The sequence below is a fragment of the Diadema setosum genome, chromosome 8 (genome assembly GCF_964275005.1).
Source record: "Diadema setosum chromosome 8, eeDiaSeto1, whole genome shotgun sequence".
NCBI classification, from domain to species: Eukaryota; Metazoa; Echinodermata; class Echinoidea; order Diadematoida; family Diadematidae; genus Diadema; species Diadema setosum.
Window position 1 is genome coordinate 16813359 of NC_092692.1, and position 16088 is coordinate 16829446.

General features: G+C 38.6%; 1 pseudogene; it reads left to right on the forward strand.

Moving 5' to 3' along the window:
- The first annotated feature begins 4328 nt into the window (after window positions 1–4328).
- Window positions 4329–15816, forward strand: LOC140232100 (uncharacterized; annotated as a pseudogene).
- Window positions 15817–16088: the final 272 nt, after the last annotated feature.

Sequence of the window (16088 nt, forward strand, 5' to 3'; positions counted from 1 at the left end):
GTAGAACGAGCGCACCGTGATGGAAAAGCAACCAAAGACTGGCCCAGGCACATCCTCTTCACGACCCTGTCGTATCGTGAGAAAGTCGATAGCATGAAGAATCAGAGCGTGAAGCTCGCGAAGGAAGCGTACTTCATGACGGATGACCTCACGGCTGACGATCTGACAGAGAAAAGGAAGTGGTCCGCAGCCATTCAGGAGCTGTACAAGAACGGCGTGAAGCTTCGCTTCTTTGCTGGGAAATGGAGGAATCGAACCGGAGTCCTGCACAACTCACAGTATTCCCATATTAAGCAAATAGAAAGTAAGAAGACGCGCAAATTCACGTCAGAAAATATATCATTACTAAACGACGATTTAATCACGGAAACATGGGATGATTTATTACTTTGCGCATACCCAAATATTCCTTATGATACGTTCCGGAATATATTTCTTTTTCATTTTGATAGACATATCCCAGCAATTGAAAAAAAAAATAATAGAAAAATTAGAAATCCGTGAATAACAAAGGGGATATTTCGATCAATTAAGAAAAGAAATGTGTTATATAAATATAGCTTACGGTATCCTAATGATGATAATGTTGATCGATATAAATCATACAGAAATAAACTGACACAAATTATGAGGCTTTCCCGCAGAGTGCATTACACGGAAGCCTTAAAAAAATGCTACTGAAAGCATGTCAGCCACTTGGAAAGTTACGAAATGGATGGTACAGTATTGGCGGAGATGAGAATTGGGCTTGTAACTTTTTGCGAGATACCAAGAAAACACTTATGATATAGTACAGTCGCCGTTTACAGAGCATACCATTTTAAGAGGAATTCAAAGTTTATTTGATGAAAATCAGGTTTAGAATGACTGAAACATCCAAAAACATAGTAAACTAGAAATGTCGCTTTGGCGACTGGTATGCCTCCGCCATAATGCATGATTTTCCCAATAGGTCTAGATAGTACATGTGGACAATGTGTGATTACATTTTCACAAAATTGGCAAAATATTGAAATGACAAGTTTGTCACTAATGTGTTGAATGTTCACCTTCCTTGACCTAGGTTTAATTGGATGAATAGGAGAGCATGTATCTAGGGATTTAAGGACTTTAACTTGACTTTGACCCATTCATACATTTAGGCATTGAGTAATTTTCAAGGTACAGGTGTGGAGAAAAAGTGCAATTTCTGAATTGAATAGTAAACTGTTACCATTTTCATCTGGCCCTTGACCCTAAAATTCATAAGATAATCACTTTCAGGTAGAACATGCATAATATGTACTAAGTTTCAAGATAACTTGAGCCACTTCGAGATATGGAGGAAAAAGTTAGTTCAGCACTTTCACTTGATCTTTGACCTATTGACCTTTGAGGCAGAAAAAGAAAAAAAAAACTTTCCAGAGAATTTCTATTAGGTTACACATGCATACACCAAGTGTAAAAAAATAATAACCCTGCTGGCATTGCATAAATATGAGGGAAATAGTAAAATTTTGAAGTGTTGCACTTGACCTTTGACCCCTGACCTTTGACCCCATGAACCCTACATTCTCTAGATAATCACTTCCAGTCAGTACATGTATATACTATATGTTCCATGAAGATACCTTGAACAATTTTCCAAGGCATGGAGAAAAAAAAGAAGTTTTGATATTTTTACTTGACCTTTTGACCTTTGACCTTTGACCCCATGACCCAAACTTTCACCAGAGAATCTTAATTGAATAATACATGTATACACTAAGTTTCAAGAAAATATCTTCAGGCATTCAATAGATATGGCGAAAATAGTGAAATTTCATGTATTTGACCCTGACCTTTTGACCTTTGACCTTTGACCTCATGACGCAAACTTTCACCAGAGAATCTTAATTGGGTAATACATGTATACACTAAGTTTCAAGAAAATATCTTCAGGCATTCAATAGATATGGTGGAAATAGTGAAATTTTATGTGTTTGACCTTGACCTTTTGACCTTTGACCTTGAGCATGTGCACCCAAAAGTTGATAGGCACAACTTCACCCCCTAATACACATACATGCCAAGTTTCATTAGGATACCTCAACAGGTTTTGATAGTTACCTTGTCCACAAAATTCATTACGGACGGACGGAAGGACGGACGGACGGACGGAAGGACGGACGGACGGAAGGACGGACGGACGGACGGACGGACGGACGGACGGACAACCCGAAAACATAATGCCTCCGGCACCACTTCGTGGCGGAGGCATAAAAAAAAAACAATCGTAATAAAGTGTGGGCCCCACACGTTGAATTCCTCATAGAATTACCTGCTCTTTCATATTTCATAAGAGGTTTCTCATTATTTCACCAAAAAATGTTAGAAACCCGAAATTAGGTCTCAACCAAAACTGTACGATCCCTTTAATGAGGTTATGGTAAGCAAAAGAAGGTGTCAACATTTCAAATTATACTTGACGGACAGACAATCTGTAATCCTAGAGGTGTGGCGTGCTGTTTTAATAGGTTCTAGTCAAGCTTCAAAAATAGATCCGACACAAAGAGATTTCTCGCAGTATTTAGGTATGTCAAATGATAATTCAATATCTTTTTTAAACCAACAGATTATAGTGAAATCCTTGACATTGTACATTCACTGAAATCAAGTCAAACAATAAATTGGTCATGATGAAATGAACACGTCTTTTTAAAAACAAATTGTTGCTGGTATATTGACACCTCTAGCACATATTATTTCTAACTTGTCCCTCTCAACTGGTATATTTCCGAACGCATGTAAAATTGCAAAAGTTATTCCAGTTTACACAAAAAAAACCCTGACTCCTCTCTTGTATTTAAATACCGTTCTATCTATATTCTTCCTAGTCTTTCTAAGGTAATAGAAATAATCGTTTATAACAGACTGTATGATTTTTTTTTTTTTTTGATCCAGAATGATATACTTAATCCAGACCAATACGGTTTCAGGAAATTACATTCTACAGATATGGCACTAGCCCAATTGTACGATAGAGTGTCGACTGCCTTAGCTGAACAAAAACATATCACTAGTGTTTTCATGGACCTAAGCAAGGCATTCGACACTCTTGACCACACTCTCCTTACACGTAAATTGCACTGCTGTGGAGTTCGTGGCATTCCACTAGAATGGTTTAAAGATTACTTATCGAATAGAAAGCAATATGTGTACTATAAATCTGTTAACTCTGAAGTATTACCTATACACTGTGGCGTCCCACAAGGATCCATATTGGGACCGCTACTATTTCTAGCGTATATACACTAAATGATATTTCAAACTTTTTCAAACTCAAAATCCTCCTACTGTAAGAACTCTTAATACTGAATTACCGAAATCATCTACATGGTTTCAGATTAATAGATTATCACTGAACTTTAAGAAAAAGACAAATTTCATTTATTTTCATAGTAAGAAGCATAGAAATGAAATGCAAATTTGAATCGGATTATGGTGGATGGTATACCATTGGAACAAAAAGAAAGTACCAAATTTCTCGGAATTTATATAAATGAAAATATAAAATGGAACACTCATGTGCAATACATCTCTGATAAAGTGTCTCGTAACGTTGGTATACACCATAAGCTTAAGTATGTCCCTAAGAATATTTTATTTATGTTATATAACTCGTTGATATTATCGTACATTTCATATAGCATCATTGCAAGGGCAACTTTAAACAGTCACAGTGATAATAATAAAGCTATACGTATATGCACCAACTCAGGTTATCGAGACAATTCAGATCCTTTATTCGCAGAATGAAAAACACTCAAGGTAAAAGACAATTTCTTTTTTTGTGTGTGTGCAAAATTCACTCTTCATATTTCGCTTACATAATGGTCAGTTGCCATCTTCTTTCTTCTCACTTTTCCAATTAAACAAGGACATACATTCTTATCCCACAAGACAATCTGATAAATTTCATATATATAATCCTAAAACAGTGATGACTATCAAATCTATCGGACACACCGGACCCGATGTTTGGAACTCTCTTCCTTCTGAAATTCGAAGTTTAAAGTCCATGTATTCTCATAGGAAAACTGCAAAAACAATGTTACTGTCTCGATATTAGTAATTTCGTTGACATTGTTAGTGTACAATACACGAAATTCCTTCGTAGAAGTATCGCCGCATTTCATCTATTATGTAATATATGTAACCGACCATGAACTGTAACTGTTCACCTGGACCTCGGTGAGAAAAATACGCATGCGCAGCCAAATGGAGGTAACTACTGACGTTGCAAAAGGGGTAAAATTACACTTTCACACCTGTAGAACAATTAGTGACTGCTTTTTGCTTCTTTCTCAATGAGGAAAACCAATAACTTGATGCGCAAAACGATGCCTGGTCAATCTCAGCGTTTAACCAGTACCAGTGCACAGTGCTCACGCCCTAAGTCACCCGTCCCTCCATCCACGCAAAAAGCCGCAGCGCTAGAGACACCGTCTCGCCAGCAATCTGGTGACCAAACGGACATGGAGCCAGCTTTATCAGACGTGCCGAAAAAACTCGTCGACTTCTCGAGCAAGGTATGTGCCAAGCTTGAAGACATTCATGCAGATATATCCTCTATGAAGAAGAGAATGATTGACCTACACTCTAGAAAAAAAGGTTCTCAAATGGTTCTCGTCGGCTCCAAAATGGTTCTCATCAGATGGTTCTCGCAAAATGGTTCCGATGAGCACCTATAAATGGTTCCCAATCGAAATGGTTCCGTTCGTCACCATTTGCTAGTATGCGATCCAGTCCCCGAGTGTTATTTGTGGTACTCCTGCATGTCAAATAATATCTTTAGGTCCACTTTCATTTTTCCCCTTGCTGTATATTCGAATGCCAGATGTAAGAATCACCAAAACTGTGGTATTGGTACAAAAATATTTTATGTGTTTCTACTGCTGTGATAATAAAAAGTACATATTGTTTTTATCGTAGACTAATGACTTCTCTTGGCTGCGTGCCAACTGACAGCTGCCAACATCCAATTTTAGCGCTCGATCAGATATGCGTACGCGTAAACGTACACATACTAGTACATTGTACTGCACTGTATAGTCCGGGAGCCAGCGGGGGTCAGCCTAGCTGAAAAGGTTACCAATTTTTATGTGTATAGCAATTTAGTACATATGCCCCTGAGTATGGAAATGCACGTCTGGCTGGTCATCGGTGGTGGGTGCCAACTTTTTAAAAATAATTCCCCAGCTCTTAAATTTACTTTAAAAAGGGGAAGTAAAGCTCAACACCTTTGGCCTATGACTTTTTAGGTACCGTATCACCTTACGGTTGAGGAGATGGGTAAAGAAATATTATTAACGAAATAAAACTTATAGGAACATGTTTCACATGACCTCACCGTTTTCTTCTCTTAAGAAAGAAACGAAATCTGAAATTGTTCAAGAGTGTTTTTGAACATAGTACATTGCAAAAGCAGAAAAAATCAGTGTTTTTAAGAAACATAACTCACAACAGCAAGGAATTCCTGTCGTGTCTAGTATTGCACGTTTTTGGTTTGGAGGGTTTTGGATGCTAATATTTCAAGACACGTTTATGCTCCGGCACTTCGCATGAACTTAAATGTAAAGTAATGATCTATCTCTCTTGCCAATAAACTCAACATTTGCTGTTCTTCAGTAAAGGATATGACAGAAACATATGAGAAACATGTCTAAAATTCATATGAATAAGCTCACAGCAACAACAAAAATATTATGTTATCTATAAACTAATACTGCATGTACTTAGTTTCGAGGGATTATAGGGGCCCTGAAATCCAAATGCATGTTAATCTGTGTTGATTTATAATACCCTCAACATCACTTTTGCGGTGAAAAGAATATCTAGAAACATTATATTGCATGTTCCCTCGCCATGTCTTTTGTTAGTCACATTAATATGACGGAAACATGCAAGTTATGCTAAGTCGAGGGGAAGGTGCATTCCAACGTCTTTTGTTAAAACATTTCAGCACTTTAGCAATGATTGACAGATGATGTCATCTCAAGAATATGAATATTGATTGGTTTGGAAGGATTTTTTGTGGGCGTTCCCAAGTAATCTGAAGAAAAATAAAAGAAAAAAATCATTAGAAATATTTGAAATGTTTCTAGATATTCGTTTCACCGCAAAAGTGATGTTGAGGGTATTATAAATCAACACAGATCAACATGCATTTGGATTTCAGGGCCCCCTTAAGATGCAAAATGTTATGACAAAAGCCCCTACGTGGCTACCAGCAATTAAACATCCTTCAACTTCTTTAGCAAATGAGCTCATGTGTATCATCTTCTTGTTGAGAAGACGAAGATGAGTAATGATAAAATAACCAAACTATCAACTTTCCTTAACATGTTTTACATGAAATCATTATTGCCTTCTCGTAACGAAATTGAAAAAAAAAAACAGAACATCTGAAATTGTTCAAAATCGCTTCTTGATAACGATGAAAGCAAAGGAAACTTAGTGTTTGTATCCACTATGACACATGTCTACAGATCTGTCATGCTCATAAGAAACGTAACTCACAGGAATATAATTTTATACAGTAAGTACTTGGTTTGGAGGACATTTAGATGCCAACTTTTCAAGAATAATACACCAGCACTGACATTAACTGATGAAAAAAAAAAAGAAGGAATGCTCAGCTTCTTTATCCAATTAGCTCATAGGTAATTCTTTGTAGTTTAAAAAAAAAAGAGTACACATAAAAATATAGACTTTCCGTAACATGTATCACAGGTCATGATCTCCACATTTGCTCCTCTTAACTTAAAAGAAATAAATATATATTTAAATTTGTTTTAAATGACCTTTAAACAATATGAAGAAAAAAAAAATTTGTGTCTGCAAAGGCTTGACACGCGTCTAATACTGGGTCACGCTCATATTAAACGTACAGGAACAAGGAATTCACGTGTGTATAAAATAATACTGCAGAGAGGGTGCAAAGTTGAACCCTTTATTGAGGGTGCGAAAATGTTCCCTTGGGTACATCTTTCCACCCACACTAAGTGGTGCTAGATTGCACCTCTTCTTGAGGGTGCATCTTTCCACCCACACTAAGTGGTGCTAAGTTGCACCTTTCTTGAGGGTGCGATCTTGCACCCTTTACCTTTCGGCGCACCTTTGCACCCCGTGTAGCCTTTACATCTTGGTGCAACTTTACATCCTTTCGTGAGGGTGCAAAGAAACACCCAAAGTTCCAAGATTGTGCCTTGTTTTGAGGGTGCAATCTTGGAACGTTGGGTGCTACTTTGTACCCGCAAGAAAGGGTGAAAGTTACACCCTCGGGAGCAACTTTGCCCCCTTGAAAAAGGCGCAACCTCGTACCTTTAGGAGCAACTTTATGCCCGAAGGATGCAAAAATTAACCCTCTCTTGAGGGTGCATTCTTGTGCCTTATTGGTATGATGTTGCACCTATGTGGTGCTTATTTGCTCCATGACTGCTGCAAAATTGCTCCTTTAAAGGAGCAAGTCAGTGTCACTGCCTGCTCCAGGGACAATATTGCCCATCATCTCAAGGTGCAACTTAGCATCACATAATCGGGTACGATTTAGTTCCTTAACTACCCTATACGTTGAATAGTGCGAACTGATGTAAGCCTATTTGCTCATTATTATAACTTATGTTGTTGTTGCACTCTGCAAAGTAAATAGGATTAGTGTAACTTGGATCTTGTGAATCATGAAATGTGTGTGCGTGTGGAATTTGTGAGTTGTGAAAATGGTAATGTAAAAGTTAACTTAGTTGTGTTTGAATAATATACTGAAACCAAAAACTTACCCTATTACCTTTTCAATAAGGTGAGCACTACTAGTATATCTATCAAACAGTTAACCTTCTCGGCAAGAGTATACATCTGCATGAAGGAAGAGGTGAAAATATGATATGCAGTTGTCTGGATACGTTTTATTCAAAACGTTCTTGAATGCGTACTTATTCACATAATCTATAAGAATAACATATGCTTCTTACCAGTACTCAAAGCCTCTAAAACAAGAGCATGCTTCTTACACTTCTAAAGTATACACCATATCTTAAAAACAAAATGTAAGAGGATTTAAGAAGCTGTTTGTATGCATTCAAACGAATCCATATTTCTATCTAAAATCTAAAACGTGTCTTGTAAAATGGGAATTCGTTTTATAATGACGATGCCAATTGTCTTAAAGTCCTTATCACGACATGTCTTGGAGTTCACGCTTATTGAAAACATGAGATTCTTGGCACGTAGATTACAACTATGGTTTAAAGAGTTAACTGAGATACGCATACCGTATACGGGCATTTTGATGAAAACATTTAAATACAAGGTACTGTAAATAATATGAAAATCAAACTTGATACCAGCCCTTATCGGCAACCAATACCGACTATGGAGGACTGCAGTTATAATTGTGTTCAGATATTGTTTTGGGTGCTACACGCATGCCGACTAATTTGGGATCAATTCGAGTCCCTCGAGCTGAGATTCCGGAACTGCAATGAGCAAACCATCATTATGCATAACAAAGTGACTGAGAATAATGCGAGCACCAGTTTCTGTTTCGTTGTTCTACACACAGAAAGTTGTTTCGTTTTCCAATCCTGTGCAGGCACACAGAGATTTACAGAATTCAATCATCTTTGGCTATAACGCCATGGTCGCGTGAAAAATGAATGCAGCTTATCTAACTTAACCAGTAGTTACTGAATAGGGGACTACTGTATATTCAATTTATACGTTATTAATCGGATGATAGAACCTGTCAAAGAGTAAATAGCGGATATCATATACCATTGTCAAATTCACTTTCTGTTCTATACATAGTATCAATGGAACGTTATGAACCACTTCAGCATTATCAATCATTATTTCCCTGAAACGGCTGCATTTGTATGAGCGGGAAGAGTTTGGCATCATACATAGCAAGAGTCGTGACTACAAAACTAAATAGGGCCTACATGTATTATACAAGGTTTTAGGACACTTTGAATCATGCCCCCCCCCCCCAAACAAACAAACAAACAAACAAACAAACACACAAAACAAAACAAAAAAAACAAACACAAAACAAACAAACAAACAACAACAACAACTTAGTGAAATGTTGTACAATGTATGCCCTACTTCCATTAACCTATGATCTTTGACCTTTGAATACATGGCCATACATTTTTTCAACGAATAGGCATTTGGATGCAACGTAGGTATTATAAATACATTTAACCACTTCAGAAATAATTATGGAACAAATAGCAAAATATTGACACGTTCACTTCTTCCGTAATGACATGACAGAAAACTTTCCTCACCGAATCGATCTGCCGTAATTCATGAGCAAGTCATGGATATATACTTAGTTCGATTAAAAGTATACATTGAGTCATTGCAAAAGCATCTAATGAAAAGTATGCTTCAGAACTACATCATTGTCATTTTATTCTATAACACTAATAATATAGAGCTATTGGTCCGCCATATTGCCTAACAGGTCGTTGTCCTCCTACCATGTTTGTTTAGCAAATAAGGCACAGAATTTAATTTTGCACTTGTTGCCAAAGACTCTAATCTTCTTTACCGCTATTCTCAGACTTGTATGCTGGTGCTGTATGAATTAGAAACGGAAGCTTACAAATATTCACCATCTAACAAGGCAAAAGCGAAGTGATGTCTCGTCCACGTATCGACTTTGTGATTACAGAGATTTTCAAATGGCATAGGCCTAGTTCATTGACTTTTTGACTGTTGACGTAGTCGGACTTCACCAATATCAACACTTGACAGCAATCATTAGATGACCTGAGGAGTGAATTTGGTGGTCATATAGCTCAAAAGTGTGGAAAGTTATTGAAAGAACACCAGAATACTATGTCGACAGTGTTTATCAGGTGAGATACAAACATAGAACAAGTTCCAGTGGGTTTCAGGAGGTTACTTTTCCAGCCAGGGCTATAGTCTAGCTGGTAAAATTGGGTCTTTGAGGGCATCTGGCTGCTACCCCCCCCCCCACTTCTTAAAACGTCTGGCAACGGCCATGCATATATGCTGTAAGTGTAAATAACAAGTTCTAGTGGGTTTCATTAGGTTACTTTTGGGGTTGGATCTTTGAGGGCGTCTGACGGCTACCCCCCACCACTTAAAACGTCTGGCAATGGTCATTCATTTATCCTGTAAGTGTAAAGAACAATTTCCAGTGGGATTCACAAGGTTACTTGCTCAGCTAGGCAAGCCTAGTTGGAAAAAGTTTGGTCTTTAAGGGCGTCTGGCGGCCACCCCCCCCCCCCCCACTTAAAATGTCTGGCAATGGCCATTCATTTATCCTGTAAGTGTAACGAACAAGTTCCAGTGGGTTACATTAGGTTACTTTTTCAGCTAGGCTAGCCTAGCTGGAAAAATTTGGGTCTTTAAGGGCGTCTGGCGGCTACCCCCCACCACTTAAAACGTCTGGCAATGGTCATTCATTTATCCTGTAAGTGTAACGAACAAGTTCCAATGGGTTTCATGTGGTTACTTTTTCAGCTAGGCTAGCCTAGCTGGAAAAAATTGGGTCTTTAAGGGCGTCTGGCAGCTACCCCCCACCACTTAAAACGTCTGGCAATGGTCATTCATTTATCCTGTAAGTGTAACGAACAAGTTCCAGTGGTTTTCATGAGGTTACTTTTTCAGCTAGGCTAGCCTAGCTGGAGTTGGGCCTTTAAGAGCGTCTGGCGGCTACCCTCCACCACTTAAAACGTCTGGCAATGGTCATTCATTTATCCTGTAAGTGTAACGAACAAGTTCAAGTTGTTTTCATGGGGTTACTTTTCCAGCTAGGCTAGCCTAATTTTGAGGGGTCCTTTTTTTGGCCCTCCTGGCCACACCCACCACCGATGACCAGCCAGACGTGCATTTCCATACTTAGGGGCATATGTACTAAATTGCTATATACATAAAAATTGGTAACCTTTTCAGCTAGGCTGACCCCCGCTGGCTCCCGGACTATGTAGGACTATGTAACCGCGGCGGCACGCGCCGCGGCTATATGTAGCCCTGTGCTGCCTGCCGGTGCCTGCGCCTATGCAAACCTACCACCGCACAGCGGCAGAGTGCCAATGCAATACCCATGCATGCAGCTAGCAGCAGACGGCTAGTGTAGACACTTACACATAAACACGAGCGGCACCCGGTAACGTTAGACATTAATTTTGACAAAGTGGACTGGAAACGTGTCACTGTCAATTCCATTTTCGCCATGGCACAATTTAGGAGAAGAGGTAAGATTTTTAGTTTTAATGTGGTTTTATCTCATTTTTAGATGACATTCGTTGGTACAAAATCAAGTTAGAATGTTACGTGTTAGATTCATCACTCAACAGTTTTCGTTTTCAGTCAGTGATTAACCTTAACGGTTAGCTAGATCCTAATGTTAGATCTAATTTGATCGAAGCTGCTATCTTGTGTAATGTTTACCAGGTACAGTAGATCCAGATCTAACAGTAACAATAACATGTTAGGCCTGAAACTTCTCCCAATTAGAAATTTGGCATACCGGTAGCAATGGCTCATGGGCTATACATAGCCCGAACAGACGCTGTGCGGGGCCGGAGCATGGCTGTCACGTTTTTACAGCGACTGGGCAGGGCTAAGTTACTTAGCTAGGTATGCATGTAATGTTTAGACATTTCTATGCCTATTAAAAATAGAGTCTACTGACTCCGAAACATAGCCCAAACGCCGAACGCAAAGATAACTGTGTACAAGGAGCGCCCCGGGGTAAGGTCTATACCGTCTACATGCATTTTATGCAATAAGGAAATTTGTGCTATATTCGCACATGTTATAACTGTCAGTGTTAACGTAAGAGCCAATAGAGGTCTGTCTACAGCCCAGTAGGCCTAACTGTTAGGTCAAAATCTCTTCAGTATGTTTTCAGGCTTGTTCTAAGTGACGAGTCACGTCATGTAATGCCGTGTTCTGTTTATCGAATTATAGCAATGACATTGTTTTATTAATGCGGTGTAGGTCTATTGTCTTTCAATTCATATATCAGGGAAGTGGACACACCAACATGCACAGAAACCAGGGAACAAGTAACTCTGGCCGGGACAATGAAGCAGTACGTACGTGTTCGGGTCGCTGGTGCGGTTAGGGAAAAAGGTAGACTCTACATTGATCAGAGAGACAGCCCGTGACAGACCGTTGACAACATCGGCCAGAACCGTAGGCTTCACTAGCCAAGAATGAGGTGGGCGGCCACAAGAATTCATCGATCAGAAGAGCCCGGGATAGCCCATTTGCAGCATCAGCCAGAACCCTGGGCTAGTCAAGAATGAGCTGTGTGGCTAAGACGATACATCGATCAGAATGACAGCCTGTGATAGCCCGTTGACAGCATCAAACAGAACCGATGGGCTAGTCAAGAATGAGCTGGGTGAACAAAAGAATACATCGATCAGAATGACAATTTTAGCCCGATAGCCCGTTGACAGCATCGACCAGAAACCTACGCTAGCCAAGAATGAGCTGAGTCAAAGAAAAAACACTGATGCTGCCAGAGAAAACCTTTGAGAAATATGTAGATGGGGTAGGTAAGTCAGTTTGCATTGACTTTAATAGTGTATTTTATAGCTGCTCTTTCAGAATCTGCCGTCAACCAAATATTCATGTCAGGCGACTTTTTGTTGGTTTGTGTGATGGAGGGTCACATAATATGTTTTGTTATGATCCCAATACAGTATTTGCAACTTACAATGTACCAGTGATAATGTTTCACTATAATTTGCATTTAACAGCTTTGAATCAACTGTATGGGGGGGGGGGTAGACGTAATGAGATCAGACCAGATGCCAATTTGAGAAGTGGAGTCATTCATAGTTCTAAACTTTAAAAGCACAAACGGAGATACTTCTCCAGTCATTGTGTGGTCGATTTCTGCACACTTTTAAAGTTTGCACCTAGACTGGTAAAACTTATTGCATTTATACCCACGCAGGAATTACATATTGTGTGGAGAATTGAAGATTATGTAATTTATTTCAAAGCACTGATGCACCTCTTGTCACCAGTTTATATTGCTTTTGCAGAAATACAAAATGTACATGAACGTGGTGGTGGTGTTTAAAAGACTGTTGGCAAATTTGGTGAACAAAATGACAAATGCTAACAACATAAATAGGCAGGTTATAGGACAGCAAATTCAAACCTCAGCTTTAGGCCTGCATTGTATATAGTTTACTCTAATGAATTTGTTGCTCTGCTTTAAAAAAAAAAGGTGTAAATGAAGAGTTTGTTCGCAAAAACCGATAAGTCCATATTTGCCAAATGGAGATATTTGCGATTAAAGGTCTAGAAATATAAAGAGAACAATAAGAAAATTTTTGCTTCTTTTGACCATAAATTTAAAAATGTACCTTTATATGTAGTAACCAATATATAATTTAAAAGGTATTATTTTGTACTTTATGACAGAGACCGTATTTCAAAATCTTCAAAAATGGACTTATCGGTTTTTGCTATCAAACTCTTCAAATTTTTATCGATTCCCAATGTTATATATTTTAGATCATGGTTGAGGAATTTTCTTCATTCATGCTTGTGAAACTGTGTGAGTGTGGTATCCTAGCTATTTTACCCTTTGGATTCTTATTATCCTTCTCATTATAAAACAATGTGTTCTTTTCTTTTCTTTTCTTTTTTTGTGTGTGTTTTCGTAGGACATGCTGTAAATTGTCAGAAGTCATGATTAACCTGAACTGATACTCTTCTTGTATTTGCAGTTGTATAGATGTGTCTATGGTGCTTTCAAATTGCAGAACAACAACAAAAAAGGTCACTCGTATACAAACAAAGATAAGTCAATTCAAGTACTCGACGTTATGAATGTGAAGTGAAGTGAAGCGAAGAAGTGTAAAGCTTATCCTATCCCAAGTATCATACCAGCAATATAATATATGTTTTCTGTGACAATACCAAAGGTCCTGTTTAATGGAATTATTTTCATGCCCTTTGTAGTTACTTTTAGGACAAATATGCGTTAAAAGAAAAAAAAAACAACACCGAACAAACTAGCAAATATGTGGAAAAAGTTCCTCATACTACTTAAGCAGGTAATGTACTTGACTTCTGCCTATCTTAAGACTTACATAATTACTGTATCTCATCCATGCAGGAATTATTTCACAGAGAATTAGAAATTTTGTTATGTATTTCAAAAGCCTGATGCACCTCTTGCTATTTCATATCATCTGTACAGAGAGGTGTGATGGTGTTTCAAGAACTGCTCGGTACACAAATGACAAATATTGTGGGAAAAAAATTAGTGAACAAATGAAAATATTTTGTTAAGAATATTTGACAGATTATAACATGACAAATACAAACCTCAACTTTAGATTGTAAAAGTGAAGGTGAATAAATACATTTCTGCGAATTTGTGAAAGAGCAAATTTCTATATGGTTTTCAGTTATTGAGTAATGTTTCATGAAAAAATATTAGTGAATGTCATGTACATGTATTCATGCTTGTGAAAGTGTGTGTGCATGGGTGTGTTATCCTTGCTCCTTTTTTTTTTTCTAGTGTCAATGATAATGTATGATATGCTGATGTATTGCTAATATACATGTTTTGAACGTATGTTTGACTGATCAGATGAAATTCAGATGAATTCATTTCATTTCAAATGAGTTTGTGATGCACATTTTCAATGCAGATAGGTAATGTACCTTTAAGAATGGTGCCAGTGAAGCACCTTACCAGCACTGCATGTGAAACACACCAAAAATACACAGACATCAATTCACATACTACATTCTAAGAAAAAAAAAAAGGTTCTTTTGAGCACCATTAAATGGTTCTCAGCACTGTCACAATAGCGACACCTTTTTTGGAGCCTGTGAGAACCTTTTTTAAATGGTGCCTGTCAGCACCTTTTAACATTGGTGCCCATTAGAACCTTTTCCAATGAAATGGTTCCCATGAGCACCTTTTGAAAAGAGTCAAAAAGGTGCCCATCTTTAGTCAAAAAGGTGCCCATGGGCACCTTTTAAATGGTACTCACGAGCACCATTTCATCGGGAAAAAGGTTCTAATGGGCACCTTTTGCAAAAGGTGCCGACAAGCACCATTTAGAAAAGGTTCTCACGAGCACCTAAAAGGGTGTCGCTATTGTGACAGTGCTGAGAACCATTTAATGGTGCTCAAAAGAACCTTTTTTTTCTAAAAGTGTAGAGGCTGCAGTGGAAGATAATTCTGCTCGTGTATTGGATCTGGAGAAAGGAAGGCTCCCCCTATTGGAGGAAAAACTCCAGAAGGAGATTGAATCCCTGAAAGAGAAGCTGGTGCTATCGGAGATTTACCAACGAAAGTCGAATCTCCTGTTCTACGGCTTGGAGAAAAAAAAAAATCAGACGAAAATGTGGTAAACGTGCTCCGAGAAGCGTTTGTGTGTCTCGGCTTGAGCGACGAAGAAGCCCAGTCAGTTGCCTTAGTCAACCCTCACCGACTTCCGAGGCGTAACGACACAAACAAGGCTCCCCAACCGATCATCGCGAAGTTCGTGTACATGTCCCAACGGAATCGAGTGCTCTCCGCCTTCGAAAAACGACCACGACATCCCGTAACCGTTCAACCCGGAATCGTTCAGCCCAGGCCGAGAATCAGTGTGCACACCGACCTCCCTCCGGCTCTCAAGGCTGAGCGAGGCAGCCTTGCTGCTGTCGCGTATAAGCTCATCGAGGAAGGAACAAAATCTCTCCACCAAGATCGTTGTCGTTGGTAGCAGGGTCCTGTTATTCTCCAAAGCAAAGAGTGCTACAGAGTGGCAACCATACAAAGGATGAATGGTGAGCTTTGATGAGTTCTAGGCCCTATTTTCATACTGTCTTGGTGAAATTTTCATCTCGTACTGAAACTGCAATAATAGATCTAAATAGACTGTATATATTATATATACTTATTTTTTTTTTGTCTGTTTTTTGTGGGCTATAGCGATCATGATTGTATTCTGGCAGATTGTTCTGTTGTCATATTGACGATTGACTAAATGACCTATATAAAAGACATGTTTAATTGAAGTGTTATGAACCAGATGTTCATTTGTTGGATTATTATG